The sequence below is a fragment of the Ciconia boyciana genome, chromosome 3, assembly GCF_034638445.1.
Source record: "Ciconia boyciana chromosome 3, ASM3463844v1, whole genome shotgun sequence".
In the NCBI taxonomy this organism is placed as follows: domain Eukaryota; kingdom Metazoa; phylum Chordata; class Aves; order Ciconiiformes; family Ciconiidae; genus Ciconia; species Ciconia boyciana.
Genome location: NC_132936.1, coordinates 107548796 through 107555879, shown reverse-complemented (window position 1 = coordinate 107555879; position 7084 = coordinate 107548796). Strand labels below are relative to the sequence as shown.

Here is a 7084-nt window from a genome sequence, read left to right as displayed (position 1 = left end):
AGAGCATAAATGAGCTTCATGGCTTGGTGTACCATCAAATCCAGGTCTGGGATAATATAAGTGCAGAGATCCTAGAGTTTGTTCCCAAACCAAGAAAAATAAAAGATCACAAACCATTACATATCTACTGTATTTTTCCTGCACTAGCTTATTGCCGTGCTGCTGCACCTTATCAGCACTTCCTTCTGTCATTCCCTCTTGCCAGACACCTACAAAATGCCTGCAAAGCCTTCGAGATGAAGTAGGAAAGATGATGCCTGTCTCCAAGTTATGAAGATTGTTTACAATCCAAATATTTGAAGAGGTTGCTAGTTATATGGTAACCAGAACCTGGGTAACTCAATGCTTTAACGAAAGGTTTCTGTTGACTGAAGCATGGTTGATAGCTGATTTGAAAGCTATTGCTGCAGCTAGGTTTTATCTACCTCTAACACTGACACCAGAAAACATGTAATTCAGAGTAAATATAAATTAAAAAAAGCTAGTTGCTGGCTGGTTGCTGTGCAAATGCAATCACCTATGGGTAGTCTGGCATGATGGGAGGAATATCTCTGATGGGGAAAACTGCACCCTCCAAGAGAGCCTGCTTCTTGCATTTTCTTTTATTTTGTGACTCTCGATGGTTTTAATCTCTCCTAGGACTCTCTGTCCACAGAAAATGCCATCTGAACAACTTTCTGTGGGCTCTTCACAGCTTCTGGCCTCCTCTGTGGTTTGGCCAACATTGTTGCTAGTGGTATTGGATTTGGAGACTTCATTATTTCTGTTAACGAGAATCAACAAGGGCAAGCAGGTAATGAAGGACTTGGGTTGGCAGTGCAAGGGAAGGAGCTCGAATCTTACCATCTTTCTTGTTCCCAATAAATGTGAGCAGAAATCTTCCCTGAGGGGGATTTTAAGAAGGCATCAGCTGCTCTGGAGATGTATCCAAACCTCTGGACCTTTTGAGGTTTGCCCATCACTTCTTACAATCAGGAAAGAAATGCATGACTCTGTGAGGAAAGTATTTTAAGCTTATTTTCTTTAATCTTCTGGGTTCTGTGGTTGTGACTCCCCTGAGGTCATCCAGATATTTTTAAATGAATTCTCACTGCTTGAATAACGGGGAAATAACATCTTGGTTTTCAACTTCTGTATTCTCCAGCTTCATAACTTTGGGCACTCCTCAAGTGAAGCTGAAGTTGTTGGGCTGTTTCAAGAGTCCTTTTGTATTTACATTAATAACAAACCTTCCCCCTCGAAGAACATTTGCCATACTTCAAATGTTTATTGTTCAGCTGGGCTAGCTAACAGCTGTATTGAGCAAAGCCCCATGTGACAACCAGTGCATTCCTGGGTGATGATAGTATACTGCCAATGACTGTTTAATGTGTACGTTGCGGTAGTATCCGCACGGCCCAGAGCACAGCTAAGGGAAAGAAAAAAAAAGCCCTTGCAATCCGAGTAGGAAATCGTACCATAGGGATATAAAAAGCAAGGAGGAGGTTGTTGCATCCCTGGTAAAATGTCTTCTGTCCCCCCTTGCACTGAATTTGTATCCGTTTTCTGACAGGAGAGTGCTCAGCCTATGTATGTGTGTGCCGCGGCGTGGAGGCTTTGGAGCTGTTTTCCCCAGAGATGGCTCAGAGCTTCTCTCTGAACCACATTTGCATCAGAAAATGGAGTCTCAAAATCAGCATGTGCTGTGGGAGCACACCAGCATTCAGGGGGTGGCAGGAGGGGACGTGTCATCGCTTCAACATCCTCAGTTTGTTTCAATCGGTGCCAGACTGCATTGATTTGACGAGACCAAGGCATTTCATTTCAACCTGCAATGCTCCTATTACTTTTCACTTGGTCTATTTACATTGAAGGGAATGTTAATATTAAAACTCATCAAAGGCAGCAGTGCTTTATATTGTGATATTGTTGCAGAAGTGAGGTATTTCCACACTTCTGAATTTATTTCTTTTAAAGGAATTTCTAGCTAGCAGGAAAACTTAAAATTTGGACTTTTTGTGTTTATCATGACACAAACTTGGAAACGCTGGAGGTGACTACAGCTTCCTACCTAACTTGAATGTGTCCTTGTGTCCATACCATTTCTTGCTCTAACCCATGCCAGATGACAACATCGGTAAAAACACATTTCCAGACTAAAAAAACCTTAGGAGTGTTTTATTTATGGGATTCATTTATAAACCTTTTTAAAATTTTTGTTGTAACACAGTGGAGCTCCCACAGAAGGTGTTGGGGCTTGCAAGAGGGAAGGGAGCATTTCCCCTGCCCAGTGTACCATGAGCCTTCCGCAGCCATCCTTGTGCCCTGGGCGCTAATGGCACCCCTGAGCCAGCCCTGGGCAACCCACCTGCGCCCAGGGACCCACACTAGAGTCCTGGTCCCAATTTGGGGCTTTTAAAAAGAATGCTTAGGTTTTTCCCTATGTTCTTCTGTGCACCCATTTCCCCCTCTCGCTCTCCTCCCACGTGCAAGCAGAGGGGTACAACAGCTGCATATGACCCCCGGGGAAGTACAGCCTCACCTGGGTGTTTTTGCAATGGGACTGCGCCCATGGCAGGGCAAAGCCGGACAAGCCTGGGGGCTCAGCCGTGATCCCATAGCGAGCAGCAGAGGAGCATCAGCTGGGGTGGAGGAAGGTACAGTTTGTCTCTTTGTTTCTTCCTCTTTAACTGCCTCTGCCATGGCGAAGATGAAGGCATTGGAGCAGACCGGTTCTCAACTTTCCTAATAATAGGAATTTTTTAAATCATCCATGGTGTTTAGATTGCTGCCCTGCCATGAGCTACTGTCTTACTAATGTCATCCAACAGGCATACAGGGAAGAACGAATTACCACAACTTGTTAATAAAAATAGTTTTAGCTCTTGGGATTGTTTCAAACGTGTTCCGTTCAGATGGATTTTTGTGCTAAGAACAATGTTTCTTCCTTACACCAAAATCTTCTAAAACAAAAGAAAGGGCTCCGTAGCTATTGATTGTCTTTTAGCAGTTCCAGAATAAGGAAGGAAATTATATTCAGGCAGGCCTTTTAAATCGATTTGGAAATCTCATCTGGACTTGTCTTGCGTGAGAGCCCTCCTCTTCGCTAGTCCTCTGCGGCGTGTGAGCTGGCTGCTCTCCTCAGCTAGACAAATAATAATCTCAAACATGGATTAAACTGACAACCAGGGTCTTAAAAAAAGTCTTTTTTAAATGGCTGTATGAGAACAAACATTTCCAGCAAGTCTGCAGAATGTTACAGGAAAATTGGGTCTGAAATTAGCTCCTTCTGATTAACTTTCCTGCAGCAGGCTATCGCGGCACCACCTAGATTCTTCCTGTTAATAAGGCTTATTTAAGGAGTGGAATAATGATAGTCTTGCAAAATGCCTGCTTTTGCAAGATTTTCAGTATAATTTTGATGGCTCAAAATAATCAGATATGATTCTTTTGAATTAAACATGGTCAGTGATTGCTACCATATCTCTGAAGGGTATTAAAGATTTTAAACATTTTCATGGTAATATTTTTGTTAGGAAATCAAAAATAAGGCTTTGCAGGCTGTCACACTGTGCAGAAGTTTGGTGCAGGTTTTGGTTTCCTTATTTTCTAGCGTTACTTTCTACAAAATACAATGCTATTTAAAAGAATGTTTTAGTTCATTTAACATTAAAAAAGGTTTCCATTTGGAGAGAATAATTTCTCCAAACCCTAGATTACACCATGCCCAATCAACTCAAAGAACTGTTTTTGTTTGGGAGCAGTTACCTCAAACCAGGTTCTTTGGGACTCGTTTTCACAAGACGGAGAAACTGGGAACTGAGCAGTTATTCTTGGTGCAGCCCAGCTCGCTAAGCCCAAGGGGAATAAAAAAATCAAACCAGCTGAACACAAAAATTCACTTTTGCGTACAGCTCTTGGACTCTTGTCTGCTAGTACCTTGCCAAGAAAGGTCTCTGGACTTCTCCTAGCTACCTTGATTTAAGTGGAGGTCTTTTTGATGCCTCTTTTTTTTTTTTTTTTTTCTTTTTTTTTGCCTGAAGTGGTGAGTTTGGAGGACATCTTCTCTGGGACACTGGGGAACGAGATACAATTTTCCCCTAAATTGCTTTCCTTTCCTGTTACGATCAAGGTTTAATTAGCTCAGAAGGATCAAAGGGATGGCCGTCTGTGTTTCCCCATCAGGCAGGATGCAGCCCTTAACGGCAGGGAGGTGGTTGCCCGTGTAACTGATATTTCTGATGCAGAGCAGGGAGACGAGAGATGGAAATGGCTGTGAGCTGAAAATGAATGTATGAGCCCTTTGAAAGTTTGGGGAAAAGATTTCAGGCCCTTCCCCAGCTGTGAGATGGTGTTGATATAAATGAGTCCATCAGGCCTTTGGCTGAGTGGGAAAAATGCTACGACTTGGAGAAGACGCTCCATTGCAATGGAGCCACGAGATGCCACGGCTCAGCCCCAGGGAAGGCAGCAGGGATGCCCCTGCCAGCGCGGGATGCCCGGCGGGACGCCCCGGCACCTCCTCCCCAAGGCTGCTACGGCGGAGGCACAGCTACTACAGCAGAGTCTCAGCTCTGCGCTGGACCTTGCCCCACGGATACTGTAGCCTGTGTATATTTTCTGTCTGTAATATTTAGGGGGAAGTGTGGCGTGCCGATGGGAACCGGCCGAATATGAGGTGGCTAATCTGCTTGGACTTGCAGTATATTTCAACTCTGACCTTTTAAATCTCTTGCTGCTGCTATCTCATGTCTTCCTTTATCAGAGTCTTCCAGTCTCATGTCAGTTTTAAGACATGGGCTGTGGGCCTTGGGCAAACACTCACTGGAGATTAGGAGGCGACTTTAATGAACGCAGTGCAGCAGAAGCACTCGCATGACAGTGGCTTTTGAAAAACCTTTCCCAGGGCAGTTGAAGCAAATCTGGGGCACGCCATGATTTCGTTCACTTGAGATGCCAGCTGCAAGGCATGTTGTTCCATGTGGATTTTCTTTTGCATTTCACCCGCTCAAGATGTCCGCTCCGCGGCTGCTGGGGCTTGAAATTAATTTGGGAACACGTCCAAAAAATGGTGGGTGGGTTTTGTGGGTGAAGGCTAGCGGATGAAAATCCCTGTCAAACAAGGGGATACGAAGAAAAGACGATCCCAGTGTATACCCCGGCCAGAGCCAGGGCAGAGGGAGGGAGGGAGGAGTCATTTCCATACCGGGTGCGTCAAGATGCTGACCCAGATTTGTGATGCGGCAGTGGTGGGTTTTACGCAGCGCTGACTGCGCATGCAGCAGCTCAGCAGGAAACAGCTTGTGCAGCACGAATGTTTCATCATATCCCTTCCAGTGTGGGGACCAGACTACCTGGAAGTCCCTGCAGCTTGACAGCTGCGTTGGGAATTGCCTGCCCCCTCCCTCCCTCTTTCCCTCTATAATTACTAAAACTTTGTAGAAAAGCTGAGCGGTGGGGTCTGGCTTCAAGGTCGGGTGCATCTTTGAGGCCAGCCCTGCTGTGAGCGGGTGGTTGCGCCCGGTAATCCCCAGAGATCCCACCTGAATCGCCGAAATTAGTGGGGTTGTAGCGGTGTGAAGGTGGTATCAGAGTCAGGGACATACACACTAGTGCAGAGCTGGCCGCAGGTGTGTCCGACTGCCCATGAACTGCCTCATTCACAGTTTTTCCCTTTTACCTGCATCTTAATTAGTTGTTAAATGACCAATAAATGATGACTGCTTAATCTTAGTGTTTCCCCACCATCAGTCATGTAAAACTGTCAGTATTATTTTATGCCTGATACAGTTCTGTTAAAGGAAATGGTGCTATTCAAGGACCCGCATGATGCAGAATTTGGTCTGACCTAGAGCTTATTTAATAAAAGCTTTGTCTGTCGAGTGTTAGCTTCCTCTTTCTGTTCGAGTTACGGGACCACAACCTCCTTTCATTTTCACTTACCTTCAGAGATCCAAGGTCAGACCTGTAGGAAGCACCAGAGAAAGGAAGGCTGGAATTGCTGCTAAGGCAAGTCTAAGGTCTAACTCAGGCCTGCTGAGACCCATTGCCACTGTCATGGGCTTATGCTTCCCATTTTTGTCCCCTTTTCTCCCTCTAGGAAGTGGGAATGATTGTACTGGCCTGTCTTGTCAAAGTATTAACTAGCTCAAGGAGTTGAGGCTTACAAAGAGCTTGGAGGGTGGCAGACAAAGTACAAAATGCTGCAGCATCGTGTAGTCTTCAAGGAGATTGCATTCGCTCCATCACACAACAAGGCCACCTTCCCGGCAATTTGGGTTCTTGCTCAGCCCTCCTCCCCAGCATTTGGAGGGAGACTCTCAGCCTTACCTCAGCAGTTTGCAAGCCCTCGGGTCTGCAGACCTGACTGCACGCAGCCATGGGGCAGCAACTGTTGGGCTATTTCAGGTTTTTTGAGTTTCCATCTCTGATGAGGTAGCAAGAGAAGAGACGGTGGTGTGGCTCCTTGTAGTTGAGCACAGAAATGTCACTGCTCCTCCAGCTCTGGCAAACGAGTCATGGCCGATGTTGTCCTAAGTGAAAATTGTTCTCCTTATGTCCCATTAGGAGCCACAATTGAAATTTTCCTGCAGATACGCTTCTGTAACAGCTCGGCCAAGGAGGAGTTGGGTCCCTTTCGCGGGGCAGCTTCAGGCTGGCAGCAGGGACCTGGTTTTTGGTACCACACTGGGCCCCCCCTCCATGCATGAGATCACTTTAACCCTTTGTGAGGGGAGGAGGCAGCTCTCCTCGCTGCTGAAGGCCAACACATTAGTGCTGCATGGTCCCAGCCACGTGTCTGCCCTCAAACATGCTCACCGTGGCTGCCAGCATTGATTTCGTTGAAGGGAAGCCCTCAGCTTATCAGGCCAAGCTCTTTTTTGTGCCAAGATCTGCTTGGCACAGGGGAGAGGGGCATTTGTCAGGGACTGCAGCTATCCCTGAGGTTTTTAAAGCTGCCACAGTCTGTGAACGACCATGGCATTCACTTGGTTGCGGCAGCTACCAGGTCACCCAGGAGGGAATTGATCACCCCAGCCATTGGAGGGCTGCTGGGCTGCTCCTTCCAGCCAGCCCAGTAGGATGAGGGAACGATCCCACCAGC

General features: G+C 46.3%; 1 long non-coding RNA gene across 1 annotated transcript; it reads left to right on the top strand.

Moving 5' to 3' along the window:
* The first annotated feature begins 227 nt into the window (after positions 1 to 227).
* On the top strand, positions 228 to 1766 carry LOC140649866 (uncharacterized). Its single transcript, XR_012041798.1, has 3 exons — positions 228 to 319; positions 640 to 793; positions 1553 to 1766. It is a non-coding gene; the product is annotated as an uncharacterized lncRNA (long non-coding RNA).
* The last annotated feature ends 5318 nt before the right edge of the window (positions 1767 to 7084 follow it).